This window comes from Felis catus, chromosome B1 (assembly GCF_018350175.1).
Source record: "Felis catus isolate Fca126 chromosome B1, F.catus_Fca126_mat1.0, whole genome shotgun sequence".
NCBI classification, from domain to species: Eukaryota; Metazoa; Chordata; class Mammalia; order Carnivora; family Felidae; genus Felis; species Felis catus.
In genome coordinates, this window is record NC_058371.1 from 155594035 (window position 1) to 155617172 (window position 23138).

Sequence of the window (23138 nt, forward strand, 5' to 3'; positions counted from 1 at the left end):
TCTTGAGCCACAAGCCCTTTCTCCCATGGAAATCAAACCATTCCCAGGCAGTAACACTGCTTATTGGTCTGCAGAATGAATTGCAGACAAAGGTTTTTCTAATGCCCTTCTTTTTACATCTTAGCAAGTACAACATACAGTTATTTTCCACTTTTGCTTGACATCTTCTAGGCAAACACGTTCTAAACAGGCAGGTTTACATAGTGAAGTCAGAGTGAACAGCCAAAGAGGCTGGCTGTAAAACCATCCTTCCTATTGAACAATTATTTCTAGGTATTCTTTCCTTTTGCTCATGATGACTTTATTAGGTGGCTGCTATTTAATCCCTACTCCCAAATGAAGAAAAATGATGCTCAAAGGGATGATGTTTCTGGCCCAATGTAATGCAATAATAAGTGAAGGAGATTGGAAAACTTCACTGTAATTATAATTTTGCTCCATATCACAGGCTGAACTCATGTATTAACTTGATTCATGAACTTGTCCTAGTCCCTTAACTTTCTAATTTTCCAGTTACTGATTTGTTAAGTAAAGATAACAATATCTTTCCTTCTCACTTCACATAGGATCAAACTGACTCCAAAATGATGATATGTAAACATCCATCAAATGTAAAATGTTTATACATGTGATTCCTTAGGCATCTCTTCACCATTCTCTCTACTCTCTCCTCACTTTTGCCTTTATCTACAGAACACACAATTTTTATTTATATCCTAAACAAGGAGAAAAATATGATTTCTTACACCTATCAAGGAAAGGAAGTCTTACATTTCGAACTTGAAATCATAGGAAATAATCTCTAGGGCCCTTAAAATTACCAAGAAATCTCAGAGTCCTCAGAAGGCTTTCAATTCTTTCTAAATTAAAAATAATTTTATACCAAACACCAGAAACAGGTGCTTTCATTTGAAAATTTGGAAATAATCTGAATTATTTTATTGAATAATTGTTAATCTTCCATTTGACCTGGGGCTAGACATATAATTATTAATAAGTCTATGATATTAACATATTTGCCATCTAATGGAGAAATGCACATACATACAGACACGATTACAAGTTAATAAAATAAATGCTAAAATTGAATGCTGTGTTTACCAATGAAATAGATTCATTTAGTTCACAGTATTCACTATGGAATTTGGAAAGAATGGGGAGAGAAAATGGGAGGTGAAGATTCAGGTGATGGGAGGAAGAATGGGGAATATATTCTTTTTAAAGGTGACTTGTGATTTGTTCAAAGTAACATGGCAAAAAAATTTCAATGAATGAATAAGTAATTGAATGTTCTATGTTGATCAAGTTAAATAATAAATTTCATTGTTTTAAAAATCTGTTGTGATTGGGATTTTAAGTCATTGGAAAACAAGACAACTTACCATATCTACGGATTCATAAGTTTCAAGCAAGCCCTAAAATGAGGACCTCCTCCCTTTACAGGGATATTTGAAGAAAAGTTTTAACATTCGTGATCCTGACAATGTTGCTGTTGAGTTCAAATTTGGCTATTTCTCAAGCCTAAGATGTCTCTGTTAGCTCTCCTGGGACTGGCGCAGCTTCAGAGTGCGGATACACGTGGGGCAGACGGTGACTTCAACACCCAGTTTAATAAACCAGTTTTAAGAACTGACAAGTGTTCAGTTTGACCTTGAAGTTTCTGAATGCAGGCCAGGTTGGACAAAGAAGACAAGTCCATGCAAACTCACTCATTCATCCACTTACTCATTATTCTTTCACCTGAAATGAATCAAACCCTTTAAGAGAATAGCAGTGTTGCTCAATTTTTAGTTTTATTTCATGTCAGTATATACCTGCATCATAGTGGACATTTTCACATTAGGAACACGCAGCTGTGTATAGTCCATAGGGATGAGATTGGTAGGTACAATGATCCTCTTTTCCTTTTTCCTGCTGTTTGTATTTTTGAAGAGAATTCATTATTATTTGAGGTTTTTGCCTTTCCCTCAAATACTACAGGTGAGAGCATGTGGTCTAGTCCCCGCCAGTCACAGTATGTCATTTTCCTCTGGCCATACTGGTAAGGTCAGGAAAAGACAAATATGCTCTTATTGGCTGGGACAATCAAAGTACCTTTAGGACACATTTTCTTGAGCTACTGGTAAAGAGACTTTTTTAAAAAAACTCTGTGATGCCTAACTGGTAATATGTAAGTTAAAAACATTCTAAGTTTTTGTTAGATGTTACATCATTTTTGTTACATGTAGAGAATAAAGCCAACAGAAGGGGAAGCAGAGACAACAGATAGAGATATGAGAGAGAGAGAGAGAGAGAGAATTCTGAAGCTAGCCTAATATATTCAGGTTTCACTTTTATCCTATTCTTATTCTAAACAGAATAAGCTGGATTTCATTCATTGAAAGATTTTGACAAATATGACACCTCAAATGTGCTTTGATGATGGAAACAAGACAACTAACTCATCCCTTTTTCTTTTCCTGGTAATTATGAGAAGGTGACACTCTTCTGATATTCCAAATCTTAGAAAAGAAAATAAAAACAAATGGTATGTTTTTAGTTTTGGCCTTTATGGTTGCATTTTGAATCAAGATAATTTCAAAATTTATTTGAAAAAATATAATGAATTTTAATCATGAGCATGAGTTATATTTGGCATCCAATTCTTCAGGGATTTTCTCATGTTTTTGAATTTTATTAAATTCTGATCAGCCATTATGATTAGTGTTGGGATTAGAAGTTAATAAGTGAAACAGTTAAGTATGGAGAAGAACAGCTGTGCCTTAAAAATAAGTGCAGTTATGCAAATATTGAATTAAATAATGTTTCAAAAAAATTCCTTGAGAATAATGAAATGTAGGAAAGACCCAAGACTTAGAGAGAAGCTTTATATATTGTTTTAGGTATGTATGAGCTATGGACATTTTATTTTAGTGGTGGGATGATGGGCATAAGAAATGAAAGAGGAAAAATAGAGTTGAACAAAGTCCTAGAAAACAAGTAAAGAAGAAGAGGCTTACCGTCATTGTTTTGAAGATCAAAGTTGTCCCTGGTTCTCCTGGATCAGAGACATACTAAAATCAATGGGTGATATAGTGGGGACCTTGGATCATACAAAACTCAGAAGACCAAAATGGATTCGTGGGTTAAGCCAGCATCTATACAAAGGACAAAACATATATATATATATATATATATATATATATATATATATATAAAGTGCTAGGGGGAAAAAAGAGTAAAATCCATCACACACACACACACACACACACACATACACAAAGATAATTTTGTTATGCTGTTTTTCTAAGATGTGATCATACCAGGGTCTGGGACCTTAAAATCTGCTGCAATTTGAAATCTTTCTATAAGTGTCAGATAAATTTAGGGAGCCAAGAAATATACCCACATAGGGAGAGCAAAGCGTAAGGATTGGGACAGATATGGATGAACCTTACTTGAGGAAGAGTGAAGGTAGCCTACTTACCACATTGATACACAAAGAAGTAAATCGAATAGTCTTGCTGTAGGGGTCTATTATATCAAAGCAGAAAATGCATTCAGCATAATTTAACACAGGACTTGAAAACATTTTTCTGTAGAGAGGCATATAGTAATTATTTTAGGGCTTGCAGGCCATGTGATATACGTCCCAGCTACTCACATCTAACTGTGTTGTGCAAACCCAGTCATGGAATGGGTGTAGCTGTGTTTCAGTGAAGCTGTATTGGCAAAATGTCACTTTAGTCTGTGGACTCTGATAGAATAGATGAAAATATGCATGAGTGGTGTTCTGGGGGTAAAAATAAATGCCCTGAAGGGAGTGTTTGCTGATTTCTGTGGTATAAATTATCACCACCATGGCTAATTTCAAACTACCAATGGTTTGAAAACCAACATGTAAAATTCCCGAAAATCAAACATCAGCAATTGGGAGCCCGTACAAGACAACTGAAGGGCTTTACAAAAATATGTTTTACTTACATAGAAGTGAAGGTTCTGTTGTCCCAATCTTTAGTTTTAAAGATCCTGCAATCTTACATTATTTTTCCTCCTTCCATGTTTTCTGTCCCTGCTCCTCAGATCTGCTTCCTGGAGTCACATTCCCTAAAAAACAAAATGAAACAACACAAAACAAACAAAAAAAACCAAGTATGTGCATCTTTGGCTTGGGAATTCCTCAACCTCAGACTTACAAAACATTTATATTTTATATTCTTATTTATTTAAAGGCTTACTTAGTTATATTTCCCTCATACGAGTAATAAGATTTTGAACAAGCACCTATATTATAGATTGTCAATGAGTTATTTAAGAAAAGAAGACAGCTAGAAATTAGTTGATGAATTTATATTGTAGACCTATAATGGAAATTACTACATATAACGAGGTATTCACAATCAAAGGAAACATAGTACAAAAGAGAGTACGTTTAGGAAGATACCCCAGAAAGGGTGGGCTGAAATGGAACATAATTATGAAACAAAGAAATGATGAGAAACAAGCTTGCGTTCATTTAGGGATGTATAAAAACTCTGGGTCCAACTACTCATTATTAGACCATTTTCATAATGAACCTGTTCCAAAAAAGTCGAAGTGGATATGCACTTGGTGCTAAATGAGTTTAGAAATAAAACAAAGCTGGAAAAGATTTCTTTTATCCTCTGTCCAATTAGAAAAACCAAGTAGGTCTTTGTTCTTGTAATAGTCTATTTGCTTAAATACATAGACAAGTGGCAGGGGAATCATTTAAATGTTTGCAGGCAGTCAACCGCATTAAAGAATCACAAGAAAACAGGCTGAACTCTGAAGTCAAACTGCCAACTTTATTCTAATTAATAACCCTAAATTGGATAGCTATTAATGGATTGTTAATATTTGAGAGATATAAATGTTGAGGTTGGAGGATGAAATTAGAGGTAAAATAAAACAAAATCATCACCATACGTGACATTTTTGGTAACCATGTAGAGGTAAACGAAGATTGAACATCGTTTGAGATTTAAAAGATTCTATGATATGATTAGTATGCGACAACCAAAATGTTTTTCTCTCACATTACGTTACAGTCCTACCTTTACATTGGTTCATTTATCCCCCACTAGTCTGTCATAGAATCATTCTGTTATCCATTTAGTCTGAAATTTCCCTCAAAAGTTGCTTATAAATAAAATATATGAGAACGGGGTATATGCTCTACAGAAGATCATTACTTAGTCTTTTAAAAAATGTGAAATCCTGAGCACTTAAGGTAGCAAGATTCAGATCCTGTTCTTTAGAAACTTACAGTCTCTGTCTTCACTGTCTCTGTTTCACTTTCATGTGAGGACCCTGCTTCAAACTTCCTGAGATAAGTAAAGCAGATTAAAAATTTGAACTGCAAATAGTAATAATTTCTGCCGTAGTCCATTTGGGCTGATATAAAAAATATCCTAACTGGGCGGTATATGAACAACAAACATTTGCTTCTTAACAGTTGTGGAGCCTGGGAAATCCAAGATCATGGCGCCTGCAGATTTGGTGTCTGGTAAGATCCTGCTTTCTCATTGATGGTATTCTTTTCACTGTAACCTCACCTGATGGAAGGGTGAGGGAGCTTTCTCAGCTTCTTTTATCAGGGCACTAATCCCATTCATAAGAGTTCTACTTTCACAACCTTCTAACAAGTCCCCACCTTCTAACAATATCGCTTCAGAGTATCATTCAACATATGAATTTTTTTGAGGGGTGGGGACACAAACATTCAGTCTATAGCAATTTCTAAGTGCAGATACTGTATCAGGTCCCCCTTCCTTCTCCCTCCATTGGATACCCTGGCTTATCAGAGTGCCTGGCCGAAAGCGAAAAATTAATAAATATATTTTTAATGAATTTTGAGTAAATAGTTGGGGATTTAATTAACAAGCAATTATACTATACGGAGATAGGAGCTTTAATATATGCCAGGTGTAAAGGAGCCTGGTTAAGATCACGGGAGTATGAATATGAAACTTAAGATTTCTCCTTATTTTTATGACCCCCTTTCCTGTGCTCTTTCTATTTTTTCCCAACAGAGAAGAAATGCTCAGAGTGATTTGACACAGAATTGGCAAATTGGGATAAAGAAAGTATAAGAGTAGAAAAAAGAGAAAGAACTGAAACAATGAAGTTTCTTTAAAAAATGCAGTATCTAGGGGCACCTGGGTGGCTCATTCGGTTAAGCGGCTGACTTTTTGCTTCAGCCCAGGTCATGATTTCACAATTTGTAGGTTTGAGCCCCAAGTAGGGCTCCATGTCAACAGTGTGGAGCCTGCTTGGGATACTCTCTCTGTCTCTCTTGGCCCCTCTCTTGCTTAAGTGTTCATACTCTTTCTCTCTCAAAATAAATAAATAAAAGTGAAAAAAATGTGGTATCTAATAGCTGAGGAGAAAATCTTTCCTGTCTGTCACAAACTATTTTGGAGTCATTTATTTACATTATGGGTACAAGCTGTACCCTCATCTTTCTTCCACAGAAAAGAATCCTGGGCAGCTATATTTGTTCTACATGTCCTAGGTCTTTGTCCACAATCGACTGGGCCAAATGGACTCCCTTTCCTGGGAATTTAGAATTAGCATTTAGGAAGAGCTAGTACATCTCTACAACAAACTAAAAATAGGCTATGTATTAACTGCAAACCATGAAGAGCCTTTGACAACTATGTGGACTGACAAGCAGAGAGAGGAGGTCGATAGGAAAAGAATGAAGCAGATGTCCAGAGAGCAGAGACGAGTGATAAACAGAGCGTGGACGGCCTAAGTTCTTGGAGGTATTCTGGGTTCTGAGTTTCACACCTTCCTGAAGCCAAGCTAAAGCCAAATTTTGGTTTTTATTACAAACTTTTATTGCAAAAATGTTGTAGCTTTTGTTTTGTTTTACAAATCATCTCTTTCATGACTTTGCCCAAACATCCCCTTTCCATTCAAACCCAACTTCGTGACTTGGCATTTTAAATCATGCCAGTTTTACTCCCTTTCCTGTTTTGAGCTGAGTTGAAAGCTCCTAAAATTTACCTGTTGAAATCATAACCCCTAGTACCTCAGAGTGTGACTGTATTTGGATATAGAATCTTTAAACAAGTTAACTAAGTTAACATGAAGTCATTAGTGTGAGCCCTAATCCAGTATGACTGGTATCCTTTTAAGAGGAGGAAATTTGGACAGATACACACGTAGAGGGAAGATATCGTCAAGATACAGGAAGTAGAGGGCCGACCAGAGAGGCCTGCAAGAGAAACTTTCCTTGTGGCTCTCAGAAGAAACCAATCCTTCATCTCAGACTTCCAGCCTCCAGAACTGTGAGGAATACTTTCTGCTGTGTAGGCCACCCAGTCTGTGGTGCTTTGTTAAGGCAGCTCTACCAAACCAATTCATCACCTCACAAACTGATCTCCCTGACCTTGTACTATCACATTATTAAATATATTTCTTATGTATTGTCCTTTTCCCATCACTAGAATGTAAATTCCATGAAGGCAGGGAGTTTTCCTTTATTCACTGATGTTTTTCTCAGGTCTTTGAACAATGTTGAACACATACATACATGCACGCATGTATACATACGGATTTTTGTTAGCACATAATCGTCTAGGGTAGACACGAAGAACAATGTGAAGAGTGAAGGTCACTATATAACTCTGGATAAATCAACTCAATTTGTAATAATCTTAATTATTTTATATGTGAACATAAAATGTTTAGGTTCCCTTAAGGTATAGAAAATCCCATCATTCTATGAAGGGATGGAATATTCAGCTTTTACCTTTTTGCTACTAGAAACATGTTTAGTCTTTGTACTTGGAAGTCTTTGCTGAAGTTCCTTGGAGCCAAGAATTTTGTTTCTTCTACTTTTCTGTACGGACCTTAGGGAACATTTGTGTTTCTCCTTGTTTTTAGAAATTTCCCTGTGAGTTGTCTATATTGTGACTTGGGAGTGAAATAAATGCGCATATGTTTAGATTCTCAACTTTATTTTCAGGATTAATAGTAGGTTGAAAATTCTTGTTAGTTTTGGTAGAAATTTAATTTTTCATGAAAAAATATAAAGTTGTTTGTGGAAATGAATGACTACTAAAGAAAATTCAGTTTCATAAAATTACATTATTTCCGAGTCAGCCTCATTAGAGCACTTTTCTCCCTTTTATTCTGTGAATTAACTAGTTAACAGCTAACCCTCCAAGCTTATCTAACCTTTATTTTGGAAACAGTTACAATTTGCATTGCAAGATTAGTTCAAATTTTATTATTCAGCTTATCCTTGACCTTAGTGGTTAAAACTATTAACTAAAGTAATGCTAATTGTGGTGGCGTTTTTTGATTTAGACACTTGTCCACTAGGAATTGGACTGAGACCAATTCATTTCATTCTGGCTACTGAAAAGACATCAAGCTGTAATGATTTTTGGTCACTGTTCAAGAGTTTACGTTAATATAAAGGGCACACAGGGTAAAACTCAATCATAAATACCACCCTATATATTTAAGTGGATGTTTTTGTACTAAACTGGGTGAAATCATGAGGAAACTATAAACATATTTTAATATTTTGCAACTGAATATGAAACATCATTATATATTTTATCCTGATATATTATCATTTTCATCAGATGAAAACGACAGTGTGTGTGAAACCTGTATTAAAAACTAAAAAAGATATTATTTGCTTGATCCAATAAATATTCGATTGCCTAATATTCCTAAGGTACTATAGAAAGAATACATAGAGTCCCAAATGAGTAAGGCATGATGGTGGCCCTCAGGAGATTTACGATTTAGTAAAAGTAATGAGATTTGTAAATAGATAATAAATGCATATTTAAGATAATTGATAACATTTACTGAATCCTCATCCTGTGTCAGGCACTCATTTAAGAGCTTTATATACATTATACCAATCAAGCCTTTTACCTGTACTTCAAGATGAGTATTCTTTTATTGATAAGTAAACTAAGTCTCAGAGAGTTAAAGCAACTTTTCAAGGTCAGGAAGTTAATAAGTAAGCATGTTGGAATTTGAACTTGTGATGTTGGCTTCTGAATCACACTGTTAACCTATTTTGTCTTTAAGATGAAATTTTTAAAAGTAATATAAGAACAAAACAAAACAAAAACCCTACAAAGTTGTTTAATGACTCACACATGGCAGAAATCACATCTATGTTGGGAGAACTCAAGCGTCTTAGGAGGGATGCGTTTGTAATGGACCTCAATTCATTGAGATATGTGGAACTTTGGAATGAGGTATCATCTTTAAGTAGACAGACTGGCTAGTTTGTCACCAAATCTTTTTCCTGTGCATAGAACTAGACTACCTTTCTCATCCTCCCTTGTAGGTAGGTATAACCATGTGAATGAATTCTAGCCAAAGGAATATATACACAATGTAGAAATGTATAAAGTCTACAGAGTTCTAGGTCAGGCCTACAAAACATCCCATGTATGATTTTTGCCCTGTTCTTTTCCTTGATGCATAGTCTATGGATCTCAGAAGCCAAATAATGAAGATCAGAGATGATATTCACAATTTGGAAGAGGCCTAGATCCCCAAATCACAGCTTGAAGGAGAGCCAGCCACTGATTAGAAAAACCCGTTTTAGGTATTTTTCAATGAGCAATAAATGTTTTCTGTTGTAAGCTACAGAAATTTTGACACTTGTGGGCTACAGCAAGTAAGAAGTAAGCCTATCTTCGCTAATATAGGGAATATAAGACACAGAGTGTCATATGGATGATAGATTAAATTTGCTTCTCACCAGTGGATAAGAAGTGTAATGTTAGGTTCTAAAGCCAATATGAAAGGTTAAAATTGCCCGTGGCAGAACTATTTTTGGAATTCCCTATACAAGTTGATATATATATGTGTGTGTGTGTGTGTATATATATATATATATATATGTATAATAGTACAATATAAAATATAATATACAAAGTCAACCTTACACAACCTTATAGAAGATTATGTCCGTTCTTTTCACTCTTGCATTGTTAATGTTTTTCTAGTGTTAATTAATTATTCAACTTCTTCCTTTAGGATATTGATGATACCATTACCACTTATTTGTCTGGCCACCTGAACCATACATTTCATTTCTTTTTAATGGAAAAGAGACATAATCTTTCTAAAATGTTTGGCACTTTATGTATTGGCTGTTTCAGCCTCAGTTTCTGCCATTGCTTTCAGACACACTTCTAATGTGATTTCATGGAATTGAGGGGCAGTTTAATATCCTAGATATAACACAGGCTTTATAGGCAAGGACTTACGTTTGAATTCCAGCTTTAACATTGTTCAAGTTGTGTTGTGGATCTTGGGTAGAAAACTTAAATTTTTGGAACTTGTTTCCCAATTAATGAATTGGAGATAAAAATACATACATGGTAAGATTGTTCTGAATACATATGTATTCATATTATTTATTGGGTACTTATCATGTTACATTTTCTAAAATAATTACCCTATCATAAGTTCATAATATTTTCCAGGTTTCTGTGTTTTATTAAACTTTTTTACTTTTGGTCTGTACATGTCACACATTCTATTCTGAGTTTATCGAGTTCCCAGCTCAGGAATAGACAATGTTTTTTTTTTATTTTCTTCTCTTTTTCTCTCTTTTTTTATCTTCTCAAATCTCCCAGTTACCATTATACTTTCTTTCAGCACATTGTTAACTCTGTTTACTCCATTTCCATTAAGATTGATTACTTATATTAAAAAAATCTTTTTAAGTTAATGCATAAATTACTAAAATTTTGCATTGTGGCATCCTTAATAACTAGTTCGTGAAAGTGCTATTATCTTTGCTTAAGAGTAAATGACTTGCCTGGTGTTCCACATTATTTGGTGACAGAGCTAGAACTAAAACACCAATTAACAATTATTGAGCACTTGCAAGTTGTGTAACACTTTTCAGATACTAATTTCATCCTCATAAAAACTCCATGAATTAAGTACTCTATTATAATCAAATCACACATCAAATCACAAATCACAAATCAAATGAGGAAAGGGAGGTGCAAAGAGTTCTGAGTTGTTTACCATGGTGACATGAAAATTATTTGGTCTGGTATTTGAACTCAAATATCTGTGTCTAAATCAAGCTACTATTTTTTTTTAGTTTTTTTTTTTTTTTTACTTATTTATTTTGAGAGAGAGAGAGAGAAAGAGAGAGCGCACACAGGAGGGACAGAGTGAGGGAGAGAGAGAATCCCAAGCAGGCTCTGCACTGACAGTGCAGAGCCCAATGTGGGGCTCGAACTTAAGAACTGTGAGATCATGACCCGAGCCAAATACAAAAGTTAAACGCTTGGTGACTGAACCACCCAGGTGCCCCTAAATCATGTTACTATGTCGATTTACATTAGAGTGTATACAGTGTTTGGTACTGTGACTAATACATCGTATCGGTGAAAGACATTGTTCTTGAACTAGTCAGCAATCTGAGGTCAACATAACAAATCATCTTGCTATTGTACGATTCGGAGGAAAGTTTAGCTAAGAAGGTATAGTAGGTACATGGGTTGACATTGGAGATCTTAAATGCCGTATTTTGCATCTATGTGCTTAAAGATTGAACATTATTGTTTAAAATTTTAAAAACTCAGATTAAAAAAAATTAACAAAGGTATAAGATTAAAGAAAATACCACTTCAATTTTAGGAAACTAAAAGTTTAAAAAAAAAGTAAAATAAAATCCCAATTGTACATGTACTAAAAAATGTTGTTTTTTACTAGGTCATGGGATAAATTTCAGCTTTTGGGAAAAAATATGAAAGTAAAAGCAAAAATACGTTGTTTAAATGAAATTAAAAATCTAATGTGATCATTTTTGCCTTACAGTGAATATTTATATTATGAAGATCTGTAACTGTATACTATGTATCAGTTTGATGAGATTATTTTAGACAGCTGTATGCAATATGTGTTGGTAGGCAGGACATTTTTTTCTGTAATGCTACAGCCACCCTTTCTAGCTTTGGCTGAAGTCTGAAATGTATCAGAAAATACACTATTACTGCTTCACATTTATTCTTTGTAAGTGATATCCACGTAAAATGAGCTCATTTAAAAAGTTAAAGTTTATCATTTTCCAGCCGACACTGTGGTCTCAACCTAGGGATTGAAAATGAGGCCGTGTTTCTTCTCCCCCTCATATATCTCTGAGAAACATGAATTTTGCAGCTGGAATTCAGCTGACAAATTTGGTTGTGACCTGGTAGTCATAGTTCTGTAAAAAGACAGCAATAGGTATGGTCACAGAACTAATTATGTTGATTATGGATGTGCTATTTTTTTAAAAAGTGGCCTTTGTCATTTCTTTGTGAACGACTTATAACCCATTTATTTAATTCTTTCTATTTATTTAGACATATATGTAAAATTTTATATTTTATATAATGTACCCAAATTAAATTCACTTTTATGCTTATACATTTTTAATCCTATTGTCTTGCACTAACATTTGTTACTTAAAACATTAATTTTCAATAGCTTGCCATCTAACTAGGAGGTTGATTAATTGTGGGTCAATGGAGAATAGTTAAAGAGCGACTGGGTGGCTTTTGCCTTCAATCACATGTAATTGAAACACTGTTTCTTGTGAACAAAGCACTAGAATTAGAAGTGATTCCAAAAAATTCATATGGTTTGTGTATATTGGTTGCAATCTGATGAGAAAGTGAGATGAGAAGACTCATGTTGACACTGTTTTTGGGTAACAATTATGCTTTTTACTTAGATTATAAATTGATCGGTTGGAACTGGGAGGAGTGAAAAGGATATAGAGGGGGCTACAAACCCACCTGCTCATGGGCACCACCACAAATGAGAGGATATAAAAACAATTTAAACACTTGTTTTCCTGTTCTTTAATCAGCTGATGGACAGAGATACAAACAACAATCCTAAGACTGTGAATTCATAATAAAAGTGTGAGCCGAACGCCTGAAGCAGCACAAAGTGAACAACTGATTCTGACTGGTGGATCATGACACGTGTCATCAAAAAAGTTATATTTGAACTGAGTCTTGAAGGGTAAGACTTCAAAAGTTAGAAATGAAGAGGATAGATCTTCCACACACAGGCAATAGGATGACCAGAGACATAGAGGCATGGCAGCATATGATCGTACAACAATAAGTGACCTTTTATAACTAAAGATGGATCCACAGTTGGGTGGGGAAGGAGGAGGGGGTGGGACACAAAGCAAAAATGAGGCATAGATTTCATTTTAAAAAACCTAAGTGCCACTCTGTCAAGGATATTTATTTTTGGTCTGCCCTTCATGTTGCTGCTTCTTTTAATAAAAAGCACTTTTTTACTGGTGTGTGTGTGTGTGTGTGTGTGTGTGTGTGTGTGTGTCCAGAGATTATCTTGTAAGAGCTGCCCATGACCAGATCTAAAGGCAGACCTTTGTGTTTTGGAATGTGCCACTTCTAAGTAACTCAGACTGCTGAGTTAACCATTTGCTGCCCACAGATAATGCCAAAAGTAGTAGAGAATCACCAGCATCTAAAATGCTGAAGTCTATTAACAAACCAGTACAAAAGCAGAGGGAGGGTGAAGTTTGAAGAAGACTATTGAAGTTACCATGAGGAATCATGAATTCGAAAGCAGGAGTATGTAGTGCAATTAGGCAGGCTAGGTGGGTTTGGAGAAGGATGTGGGTTCTGAATCATTGCTTAGCTGTCATCTGTGATTTGCTTTTATGAGCTTACAGCGACTAGATGCAAAGACAGATTAATAGGATCCAAACCCAAAAATAAGTCAAGGATAAAACTGAAATAACCAGAGAAGAAAAACGAGACATTTAAAATTTTACTCTCTCCCTTTTCCCCCTGAAGAAGGTGGCTCTTGCTTAGTTTCTCTTCTGGTATTCTAAATCCTCAAAAGGAGAATGGGATGTCCAGAGTTGGGTTAAACACTATTTTTTTTTCTTTAAGGGAAGGGCAAAGGCTGACCTTAAGGTGGCAGGATCTATGGGTGCTGTATATATAATGCATTGAGTCTTATCTTTAGCTGACTCTTTTCCAGCATTTGACAAATGGGGTAGAATTTGAAGCAAAGGAAGTTATATTTTTTTAAGAACAAATTTTGTTGGTGGGTGGATAGAGAAATATTAGTTATATGAGGTAAGTAAAAAGGAACTGTTGTGTCCACAGAGCCAAAGAAAATACAAAATGAGTGGCACATAGTAAATCTACACCACTCCACGTTTTTGCATAGCATTGGTCCCTCTTTTCTCTCCACCAGGTCACATCAAGTCCTCTTTCGTTATACTCTCATTCCACACCAAGTTCCCTTTCTGACCCATAAACTCCTAGCCAGAGCCCTTACTCCTGTCCTCTCCTTATTTGCTTACTCAGATGACTAATCCTTAGCTACTCCCCAGATGCAATGCTGACTCTTCTATATCATATTTTCAGGAGCACAAAATTCATCAACTGATGAACAACAAATTTTTTCTTGTGAATGACTGCTCCAAGTGGTTGGTTAGATACAGTCCTCAGAAAGATAGGAAGTAGGAAATCTAACTGGGTATGTTTGCTTTGAAGTGACTCTCTGTTCTAAGCCGTGTGACTAATAAAGTACCTAACACATAGTTGAGGCTCGATAAATGTTTATTGTTGTTCGTCGAGGCCAATGACTTCTTAAGTAGCTTATGGAATAGAATATACAATAGAGGAAAATACAGGAATTGTCTAACTGTCCTCAGTGGAGAAATGAACCAGCTGCAGCATGAGTGTGAAGTGCTCAAGAACAAAATAAAAATAATATTTTGAGATTTATTTGGAAAATAGCTGTTTCCTAAGGCCTTGCAGATTGTGGACCAGATTTTATCTTTGTGTAATTTTCTGTGACAGCTCTCTAATCTGCAGTGAACAAAAAACAGTATTTCAAGACAAGCCTTTGTTATTTTATTATTTATTGACTTTTCATTGTTAAGACTTTGCAACCCTCTAAGATAGTGAAGTTTAGTATGTGAATCAGGATATTCTCGCCATCTTATAAATATAATGACTGATGGATTTTGAAGTTTATATTATATTAAGGAATGGGAAGATAATAGGAAGTATAAATTGAAATAAATATGCATTCCTTTTTTTTAATCCTTGAATTATTTTAAACATACATCTGTAATGGATAGAGATCCTTATGTAGATAATTAAACACTTTGGAAATGTTCTCCTTTACTTTTTTATGGAGTTTGAAGTGGTCATTGAAACCATCCAACAACCAATAAAATACCGTGAATTCAAGTGGGAATGTGGAAGCTTCTTTATCACTTTCTAGATGTGACAGCTCCAGCTAGTTGCAATGATTTTATTTAATGTTGTCTGCTCCAATAATTTGCTATTTGAAAGGTCTAGCTAACAAAACAATATCTTAATTGATACAAAGTTATGTGATTTTCATCATAAGCCAATATTTAGGGAGTTGTTCTTTTTTTCCCCCCCCCGTTTATTTATTTTTGAGAGACAGAACATGAGCAGGGGACAGGAAGAGAGAAAGGGAATCACAGAATCAGAAGCATGATGTAGGGCTCGAACCCATGAACTGTGAGATCATGACATAAGCAGAAGTCAGACGCTTAACCGACTGAGCCACCCAGGCACCCCTGGAGTTGTTCCTTATTATAAATTATTATACTCATGACTTCAACCGATTTGTAAAGATGAATCAAAATCATTTGAAAGACCCCTCCCATTCTTGTTTTAAAGTAAGCTCTAGGCCCAATGTGGGGCCTGAACTCATGACCTGGAAATCAAGAGTCTCATGCTCCACTGACTGAGCCAGTCAGGTACCCCTAAAAGAATTTTTTAACTTTGTCCATGTTTTTGTCTCCAAAAACTGGAATAGAGAAAACAAGTTCAGAAATAAGAGAGAAATTCTTAGGGAAAAGTTTATCCCACATGGATAGGGCAATATCTATTGCTATTTTAAAAAATAATTTAATATGCTGCGCAAAAAATGTCTTTTGTTGTCTCACTATTCAAAGTGAGAAATGGATTAGCAATTAACATATGGCAACTCTCTGATGCCTTAATAAATGGAAAAGAGCTTTTGCTCAAAGCTGTTGGAGCTCTTTCACAAATTAATTGACCCTAACAGGTGGATATACTGTGCCCCGTGTTCCAAAGGGGGAAATGCGTACAGCCAGCTTAAAATAAATTCCAAAGTTGTAGGACATATCTAAAAGATAAATATTCCTGAGAGGTGAATTTGAGGACAGCTTTACATTTTCTTGTCTTAGTCTGGTAACAGAAGGCATCGTTTCCATCCTTCCATTCTGACCTCATATATTATAGGACTAGTTTCGTCTTCGGTTCTAAGCCTGCGAGAGGAATTCTAAGCTCCATTTCCACAAAGTTACTTTTAATAAGCTCTATGTGATTATATTAAGATTTTTTGGGGGGGGGGTGGTTACTCTTGTTTGTACCTATCCAACATTCCACATTTCGTTTAAAGGTCACCTACTGTGTATTTTATGTATGTGACATTATGGAAAAGACAAAGCCCTAGTGAGGAGTACAGATCAGTATTTTCCAGGGGTCAGGGCATGCCGTGATTAAAAATAATAGCCCAGTAAGTTTTTTGGGTGGCGGTGGAACTATTCTGAAGCCTGATCATTATGGTGGTTACACGAATTTATACACATGTTACAATTTCTTGAACTGAACACCCCAAAAGATCGATTATGCTAAAGTAAATTTGTAGAATAAAAAAAAATTTTAAGATGATTTTATTTTTTGTACTGTCTTAATTTTTTTCTATTACCTTAAATGGTAGAATGATGTATAAATGGTTTGTAGGAAGAGCTGACAAAGATACTTTCAGAATTATGAATAAAGTCCTAAATTTCTGAATATCTGTTCATTTTATTGATGGTTAAAGGGATACTGTGAAATCTTTTTGTAATACAGTCCTCAAGGGCTCAGAGCAAGAGATCACCTTAGAATTGAGATCCTTTTATTATCTTTACCTTTTAAACTTCTCTGGTAAAAGGAATGGTAGTTTGCTTTTTGTTAAATTTTTCTTAGGATTAAAGTGTTACAGTGAAATTTCAGTGCATTTTTCCAAACATTTTTCATAGTTTTGCCAGTCTGGTAGGTAGAATGGTCTTATATTTTTAAGTTATATTTTGATTAATAATCTCTTTTCATATTCATATATATACATATATATAGGTTTATCTTATCCAGTATGGTAAAGCTAATTGTTTATAGTTTACATCTCCATATTTTCAAATCTGAATCATTATTTCATGATAGGATAAAATATATAACAGTAAAGGGAGTTTATAAACAATAAAAAAAGTATTACAGAAAAATAAGAAGGTTAGTGTCAATCCATTCAAATTGGCCATGAATTTCAAAAGTGTTCAGATTTCAAGTTCTAACTGAATTGAATAATTGAGCACTTCTTTATATCTGCCTGAAGAATGTACCTAAAAACCCATTTCTCCCTTGAGTGGTTTTGATCAACAATTAAATATTTATACTGTAATGTATACCATGATGAAATTAGATATATTTTTTTACTAATAAATGGCAACACCAATGGTGTCCAGGTTTTTAAGCCCTTATTAGCCTTTGGATTTTTCTACTTACGTTTAAAGGTAATAATTTCCTTCATCATTTAACATTTATCAACTTCCATCCTCAGATATTCAATTTATTATACACATCTAATGAAAGAAAAAAATAGTTCAGATATATACATATTTTTTGAATATATAAAGGCTGCCTTAAGAATTTAAAACAAAGGGAAATAAATGCAACTTTTGAAATTTACTGAGCATTCAGTTTAAAATACAAATTTCAGGACTTATATTGGGTTGGGATAAATTTAGGGTTGCCAGCCAATATTCTCCCTTTCTCTTTCTCACTCTCATTGATTTGTTTGCTTGTTCACTAAAAATCTAGTTCACAATTTTTAGGAACCCAGAGTACCCTAGGATTATGGTTTTTACTAATTAATAAAATTGCTAGTAGAGATTCTCTGTATTGATGTTTGCCCAGGGTTATCCCTAGAGAAAAGGGAGTAAGTGAAAGGGAAGGATTGAATTAGAGAAACTTGTGAGAGTAAAATGATTAAAGAACCCATCCTACTTCCCCTTTAAACCTCTCTGATTCACTCACTGTTTATAATAAAATTATTTTAGGTTTAAATATGTGTTTATGCGAAGTGAGTTTTTAATTATAAATGTTTTTCAGCATGGTATATATTGTGAACATTTTTTTTTCAAGGACCTTCTAGATGTATAGATTGTCAAGTTGTACTTACAATGAATTGTGTGGATTGAAATTTCATTTCTACAATTTTAGATTGTTGAGTGAGTCAGCAGGGCCAGTTGTCCAAGCAACAACAACAACAAAAAAAGTATAACTGTGTGTAGTAGGCAGAATTCTAAAATGGCCCTGAGGATTCCATCCCCTCCCCTTGATTGTGGGAAGGACCTGTGAATATGATGGAATATCATTCCTGTGATTATGTGACCATATATTGCAAAAAGAATTCTGTATATATAAACAAACTCCTTAATAAGTTGACTTTGAATTAATGAAAAGGGAGATTTTCCTGAGTGATTCTGATATAATCAGTCAAACCCTTAAGACAAAGAATCAAACAGTAGATCCTGCTGTCTTTGAAGAAACAAACTACCATGTTGTGAACTGCCTTAGGGGGGTTGTGGGAGATTGGTAAGGTCCTCAGGAGAGCTTCTAGGAGTTGAGAGTGTTCCTGACCTCCAACAAGCTAGAAAATGTAGACTTCCATCCCTACAGCCTCAAGAGACTGGATTCTGCCAATAGCCAGGATTGCAGTTCCTGGCTGCCATCTTGATTCCACCCTGGTGACCCTCTTAGCACAAGAGCCAACTTAATCTGTACTTAGATTCCTGACCCAAGGAAAATGTGAGACAATAAATTTGTATGGCTCAAAATAGCTAAATTTGTAATAATTTGTTACATAGCAAAAGAACACTAACATTACAAATGAGTGGCTTTTAAAAAGGTAAACCCAATGAATATAAACTTCCATGAAATAATACTTATGAAAATAAGTACTTATTAGGATTAATAAGATACTTTTTAAGAAATGTTACAATTCCTGTGCAGTTTGATCAGGCAGGAGGTGTTCAAATTTCCAGAAAAAATGGTGAAATTTCCAGGAGGCCAGATCATTAGGCAGCGTTTTCAGTGGCAAAGAGATAATTGTTTATGGCTTTAGAAATTCCTTCTTCATTAAAAAGTACACAATGAGGGGCGCCTGGGTGGCGCAGTCGGTTAAGCCTCCGACTTCAGCCAGGTCACGATCTCGCGGTCCGTGAGTTCGAGACCTGCGTCAGGCTCTGGGCTGATGGCTCAGAGCCTGGAGCCTGTTTCCGATTCTGTGTCTCCCTCTCTCTCTGCCCCTCCCCCGTTCATGCTCTGTCTCTCTCTGTCCCAAAGATAAATAAACGTTGAAAAAAAAATTTTTTTAAAATAAAAAAATAAATAAAAAAAAAGTACACAATGAAGTTACTACCTTAGCACATATATTTTGGTTATCTATCTCTAATAAAGTTAAACTATCAATTCTCAAATAAAATATGATTCAGATTTTAAATGCCAAATCATTACCCTCACTATGTTCATCAATTAACTGCACTACTTTATGGGAAGTGGTTGGCTAAGTTTTAAGGTTTATTTACATGAGATATTACTGTGTATATTTGTGATATGTATGGGCACAAATAGCTGGGCATAAGCCCTGATATTCTGGTCATGGGACCTTTAAAAGTAAATTGCTTGATATAGATAAAACAACAAATATGAATCACAATGTGAGATTCAAAATCCATTAGCTAGAAGATTTTTAATTTTGTTTTGTTTTATTAGAAGATACATATTTTATGACATTTTGCAGGATGTCCTCAAATTATTGCTTGAAGTAGTCATCCTTGAATACTTCCTCTAAATGCTTCATTAATGATAGATCTACCACCTGTCTCCTCATACTTAAATAACAAGAAAGGTGATTTTAAGAATGGTATGGTATACTTTTATTAAAGTCACAAAAATATATTTAAACATACATATGTGGGTAAGTTAGAATATTCTCTACAGTAGATTGTTTTATTATTCCTAATCATACTCTCCCTTCTCTAATAATTACATATCTCCTCTCCCATCCACTTGCCGTGTAGTTTACCATGCCTCTGAGTGGATAAAGTAGGTTTTCAGATTACTTAGTCAGTCTTGGCCATCTGGCTCGTGGGAACCAATGGCATTGGAGCAAAAGAGATCTTGTTTCACTTTAAAGCTAGAGGCTTTAGGACATTGCCAGTTGCCGAGAACTCTTTTTGTTGTGCCATGAGAAGAACACCTTCCAGTAGGAGCTGCTCCTTCAGCATAATCTGAAAATGAAAAAAAAAAAAGGTGGGGAGCGGAAGTGTAGCCTGGCAGCCGGAACTGACGTGAAACTCAGCCATTCACATACAAATCGTTTGTTGTTTTGTGAGATTTTGATAATTGTTTCCCCAACAAAACTGAAATTTAATTTTCTCTGAGATGAAAATATGACTATTTCATTTTTTTCTGAATCGTTTCTCTCACTAGTTCTTTATTTCCTTCAGACTAAATACCAAAGTCTTAACTGGTCTCGAAGGTCGTGAATGTTTGGGCCCCTACCAGATTTTTTTAAAACAGTTTCTGGAAATCACCAAACATTCTCTCTATGTCAGGAATTTGTTTCCTACCCTCCTTTCCACCCATTGCTTCTGACAGCAGAAACAACATATGCAAAGATCCTATGATTACATGTAACTATATATATATATATATATATATATATATATGAGTAAATGATTGCTGTCTTTCCTACTTTACTTTGTAACCAAGATAATAGGGATTGTATTGTTTGTTCAATATTTTATCCACAGTACCCATCACAGTGCTAGGACATAGAAGCCTAATAAATATATGTTGAGTGAAGCAGAAAATGAAATCAATTGTTTTGATCTACCATCTTTATCCCAAGAGACATCACATGTTGTCTCCAGAATTAGAGCTATGTTTTCTTAATTTTTAAAAAGTTTATTTCTAAAGACTCAGAGCATAATGTTCCTAGAAGAAATGTAAGAAATATGCTTTTAAATATTACTGCACTATTTTTTAACTCAAAAGTGTAACTAGCATCGTGCATATCCGTCTTTAATAATTATTTCTCATGGAGCAAGGATTCATTTTCACTTTCCTTAGTGCCTAAGACCAGTTGAATGGTTTTCTGTTGCCATAGTAACACAACTCAGTTTTTACAGTGGTTTTCCTCATATTTTAAACATTATATTATTTCATTAAAGAAACTTAAGAATTTGGAGGCAAATAATATTGTCTGTTCTTGATGGCTAAAATACACACAATTTCATATGCTTTCTGCATATATTTAAATTTGACTTTTAAATTATACTTATTTTAATGTAACTCCATTCTCTTTTGTGGTTTGCACTTTCTATGGTCCAATTTACAGAGTCAATCTTTATTCTTTCTTAAGTTTATTCTTCTCAGTATGTGTTTTTAATAATAAAAAAAAGCATTGCTTTAATCTATCAAATGTAAGGTTTAGCTATTCAGACCTGAAAAGAAACATGGCGTAATATAATGCCGGTTGAGAATCGACTAGAAAGTAATTCTGTTAGACATACTCAGAATTCCATTACATTTGTCAAAGATTGAAGGGCACATAGCTAAGGTGTTAACTGGAATATGGTTTGTTACAATAAACATGAAGGTGTAATACGTTGGTAAATATGAACCAAAATGAAAGGATGAGTATTTTCTTTTCTGATTCCTAAGCAAATATAACTAATATTCTTATTTTTAGGAGATACAGATACAATATGAGCAAGGAGAAAAAGTTTGGAAGGATAACTTGGATATAGCTGTGGTAGATCTTTACAGAAAATTGTATTTAGGGTCTTTTTAACTATTATTAATATTCAATATTCTACCTTGACAAGAAGTTTGGAATAAACTCATAATGTGTGCTTTAAAAGTTATGTAACTGATTTCTTGTGCTTTTGGTGTTTCTATTTTGCTTCTGACAGTTATACTTTTTCTTTAAGTGTTGAGTCAATAATTTAGGACTTTGTAGAGATGCAGTTATGAAAATTCGGCAGGAGCCAGCCATGAGTGGGTGAGATTTTTGAGGGCCAATTTTTTATACTTGGTGGTGTTTGTTAGATGATTGAGTACTTAAGTTTAAACCAATGTAAAATAACACCTTTCTCCTTTCCACAAATATCACTATAATTCTTATCTGGCCTTTATATGTTTATACTCTAGAATGAATGAGTTTTGAGACTTTCTTGGAAGTAAAGGGATTTAAAAATAGAGTTTGGGTAAAGAGAGAATAAAATAACAAAATAAGGGGAGGAAGTTAGCAAAATGTTTCATTTTCTTGGAATATTGAATCAAGTTTAAATTTTTGGAAATGAAAAAAAAGGAAGAAAGATAAAAGAAAACAGGAAAAAATGAAGGAAAGCAATAAGGAAAGAAAAGAAAAAAATTCAGTTTAAACATCTGAGGGCACAAATTCATCGTTTGAATATGCAAATTTAGATTTTGCAGAGAAAAAATATGTAATGGTGTGCCGATAGAACTACTACACTATGGTAGATGATATTAGAATAATTCTGTATTTTGAGAGGCATTTGTATTAGGGAATCCTTTTGGTTCCCTGCAATTAGTGCTTTGTGCACCCTAATTAACTTAATGCCCATCAATTATCGAATATTGTTCACACCTAAAAAAAACACATTTTAGTAAATTGTACATATAAATGGTAGATTATGAAGTAATTCTTTCTAACTTCATTGTATTGGCTTGAACATGTTGATGGTGATGACAATAAAGTAATAATAACTTATTTTATGTGTAATATGTACCAGGTACAGTGCCTTTTTATCATAACAAATAAATGGGGTAAATATTTAGCTCCAGTTTTGCAGCTATGGAGACTGAAGCACAAACAAGTTATTTAACTTTCATAAAGACCATAAATACTATTAACAATATTTTGGAGATTTGAACAAGTATTTTTGGGGATTTCCCATGCTTTTGTATTATGCCCTCATGCCCCTTCAAATGCAAAATTAACAGATG

General features: G+C 34.5%; 2 long non-coding RNA genes across 6 annotated transcripts in view; both read right to left on the reverse strand.

Moving 5' to 3' along the window:
• Positions 1 to 1780: 1780 nt before the first annotated feature.
• On the reverse strand, positions 1781 to 17758 carry LOC109499148. 2 transcript variants are annotated; one of them, XR_006597437.1, is made up of 5 exons: positions 17604 to 17758; positions 3964 to 4086; positions 3467 to 3575; positions 3000 to 3137; positions 1781 to 1914 (listed from the first exon to the last, which is right to left on the reverse strand). It is a non-coding gene; the product is annotated as an uncharacterized LOC109499148 (long non-coding RNA). The 2 variants fall into 2 exon arrangements; XR_002741528.2 differs by having other exon boundaries at positions 1781 to 2501.
• Positions 17759 to 20021: 2263 nt separating this feature from the next.
• The window catches only part of LOC102901912, a 39807-nt gene continuing 36690 nt past the window's right edge, over positions 20022 to 23138 (reverse strand). For all 4 annotated transcript variants that reach the window (XR_006597061.1, XR_006597065.1, XR_006597064.1 and 1 more), the window contains one exon: positions 20022 to 20392. This is a non-coding gene — a long non-coding RNA (uncharacterized LOC102901912). The remainder of the gene's footprint in view (positions 20393 to 23138) is intronic.